Source organism: Lycium ferocissimum, unplaced genomic scaffold, assembly GCF_029784015.1.
Source record: "Lycium ferocissimum isolate CSIRO_LF1 unplaced genomic scaffold, AGI_CSIRO_Lferr_CH_V1 ctg10980, whole genome shotgun sequence".
NCBI classification, from domain to species: Eukaryota; Viridiplantae; Streptophyta; class Magnoliopsida; order Solanales; family Solanaceae; genus Lycium; species Lycium ferocissimum.
The window spans coordinates 21,672-24,749 of record NW_026713588.1 but is presented as its reverse complement, the minus strand read 5'-3'; the positions used below and the strand labels follow the sequence as shown (position 1 = coordinate 24,749).

The following is a 3,078-nucleotide window of genomic DNA, read 5'->3' as shown; positions in this document are numbered from 1 at the left end:
ATTACTTTATTGCTAGTAAACATAATGGTTATGTTCCTTAAGTTATCGTTCCTAATTCCTTTCCAAGATCGGTTATAACAATATCCCCACTATAATCCCTTAAAGGCGTATATACATAATGCTCCCTTACTATGGCACGATTACACTTATGACGAACCCAGAATCCGAGTTCAAACTAATGATGATAGAGTTAAGGCAAATTCACGCTTTACCACATCTTCTTTCCAACATAATTATACTTATCTTTGATTCCCCTAGTTAGCTGTTATCGCCCGTTGGCTTACCAGTGTTGCCTTTATACCATTTTAAGTGGGCATAATCTTCACGTTGATGGCTCATACAATTCCATAGTATATGCCCTCGTATCTAGCATAATTTGCGACCCGCGAGATATCTTCTAATGATCGATGGTACTGCTCTCTCTCTATTCATAAGAACATCATTTTTCCTCTCTTTGGGGATTGCCAGTCTGCCAATCATTGTTCCTCTTGCTAACATTTCCATCCCTTCTAAACATCAAAATCTTCCTTTTGTTGTAATTACAAGGTATGGGTCGTTATCCCTTCCATTATTCTCTGTGAAATTAGCTTGGAGACTTCCTTTAGGATATGCTGCTATATACTTAGGTACGGCGCAAATTTCCCCAATACGAGGGATTCAACCCACAGTCTAACAATGTCATAACTCATGTCAGAGTAAGACATTCTCTTAAGCTGTTAATCCCCTTATTTCTTTATCATACTTTCTTCCTATGCTTGCCTCATGGTATACTTATCTTTTATCCGTTTCTTCTTTCTGCTAATACCTTCTTGATATGGCTAATACGCCTCAAATTTTTGGCCTCGAGCTAATCCATTTCTTCTTCTGGAGCTTGGGAACGTCATAATTTCTTTCAGGTTTAACATGCTCCCCCCCCCCCCCCTCCCCCTTTTTAAGGGGGTCCTTATTCACCCATAGACTTTGAATATCCATCATCTTCGGTAGTTACCTGCCGCCGGAGTTCCTTGATCGTATGATTTGACTTATCTAGCTTCCTGCTAATTGCGATTTTGTATTCAATCAAAATGCTTAATAAGGTCCTCATTCCCAAACCGATGCCTTCTTTACTGTCGTTCCACATCTATATTATTTTCCTAGACCGACGAGTTAATGGGGACATCAAGATTTATTGTGTCCTTTGCGGGGGGTTCGGTTATGCAGTACTCTTTTACCCCTCGTCTCTCTCCCCGACCGTATTTATAACATCTCTAAAATTCTTCTCACCCTGAGTTCTCCTTTCATTTTTATGTCTATACCAACCATTAGGAGTCAATATTCCATACCCTTCCGTTTCCACTACTAGTCTTTTCATTTGCTTAGCTCACTTATCCCCAATTCTTCTTAACTACTTGTTTGTATTGTAGATGTGTGTCAAAATCTTATTTTATCCTTCTTCGTTTATCGAGCCTTTATCCTTCTTTCTGACGCTACGGCCGGGTTGTCTTCCATACACGTTCCCTGTGTATCATTCAATTTCCTCTATGATCGAATCTCTATGGTCTTTACAGGAATTCTTGTTCTATGTCACTGATCTTCTAATCAGTTGTGTCAACTCATCATCCTCTTTCTTATCTTGATGATTGATCGGTTTCCTATAACCAAATCGTTAAAGTATCCTTCTTATTTCCGTGGTCAAAGATTTTTATTTACTTTACTCCTAAATTCTCTCCTCCACTCATCATGTTACAGCATTGACCCTGAATTTCATAGAATATCCTTTCAGAGTTGCAGATCCATTTTATTTCTAAATCATCTTTTAAGAGAGCTTTCTCCCTTTCCAAGGTGATTATGTCCGCTTGATCGTGCATTTATCTCCTCGGTTACCTCCCAAGAGCTGAGAATCCCTTAAGATTGCTGCAGGACCTACTTATTTTTCCTCACTTCCCATTCCTATTCGTAGTTACTCCCCTTCAATCCCACTTATCAAAACCTATTCTTCTAATCCTGCGCATTCGTCTTTTGTTCTGTGCTACCATACTCCGTTCCTTTCATATGCCTGCTTTGAAATTTTGTCCAAATAGTCCTTTGCCTCGACTGTCATCCTAAACTCTCTTGGAAGCTTTGCTCGCCCTCGTTGCTTACACTTCTCCCTTCGCTCAGGGCATCCTAGTCTCTTTAGCTTTGTATACTCTCTTCTTCCCTTCCCTGATATTGTTGCATCAACATTATCCATCTCTAACTCTTTCAAACAAAATAATATCAGCTTGTCCTGTAGCACTTACCCCTTAAACTTCAGTACCTTATTCAGTCAATATCTTTAACATATCACAATATCGACTCTCAGGCACACATATTGATTGACCACACATAAAATATCGTATATACCTCTCCTCACACCTTACTTACAAAATATCCGCAACACTATTTTAAACTCGTCCTAGTTCTGTAGTTGTAATACGTCTTCTCTCTCTTTGCCAAGCCGGTCTGCCTTGTCTTCTCTCTCTTTGCCAAGCCGGTCCGCCTTATCTTTCACAATCATCTGGAGTCACCAACCATGAGTTTCAAACGCTTCTAATTTCCTTTAAACTATTCTAGTCCCTCATCCTTCTCTTACGTCCGAATTTGTAGGACTCTTAGTACCCTTCCCAGAGGGTTACCCATCCTAGTAGTACTCTCGCCCAAGCACACTTAACTTCAGAGTTCTGATGGGATCCAGTGCGTTAGTGCTGGTATGATCGCATCCATCTTGCTGCGTGGCCTTTATCATATGACCTAAAACCAGTTGAAATCCTAATGGGTCCTAATAAAATTCTGTGATGCCTCTTCTTGCAGGTTAAAAGAACCCCTTACTCTTTTGGCTAAATTAATGCTATTTTAACCTTTAGAACTCCCAATAATAACCACCAATCCGCATACATAACTACCTTTTCATTCTAATTTCAAAATTCTCGATGTACAAAAACATCTAAATCATAGCTACTCATAAATGCTCTGGTTATGGGTCCCCTTTAGAATTCCCGCTCGTCGCTATTATGCAATAACCTGCGGTAGTTGCACACACATAGGAAATATCAATAAAAATTCGTATACTTGTAGTCG

At 39.6% G+C, this 3,078-nt stretch overlaps 1 pseudogene; it reads right to left on the bottom strand.

The window, feature by feature from the left end:
• Positions 1-2,605: 2,605 nt before the first annotated feature.
• LOC132041621 (5S ribosomal RNA) lies at positions 2,606-2,722 on the bottom strand (annotated as a pseudogene).
• Between the last annotated feature and the right edge of the window lie 356 nt (positions 2,723-3,078).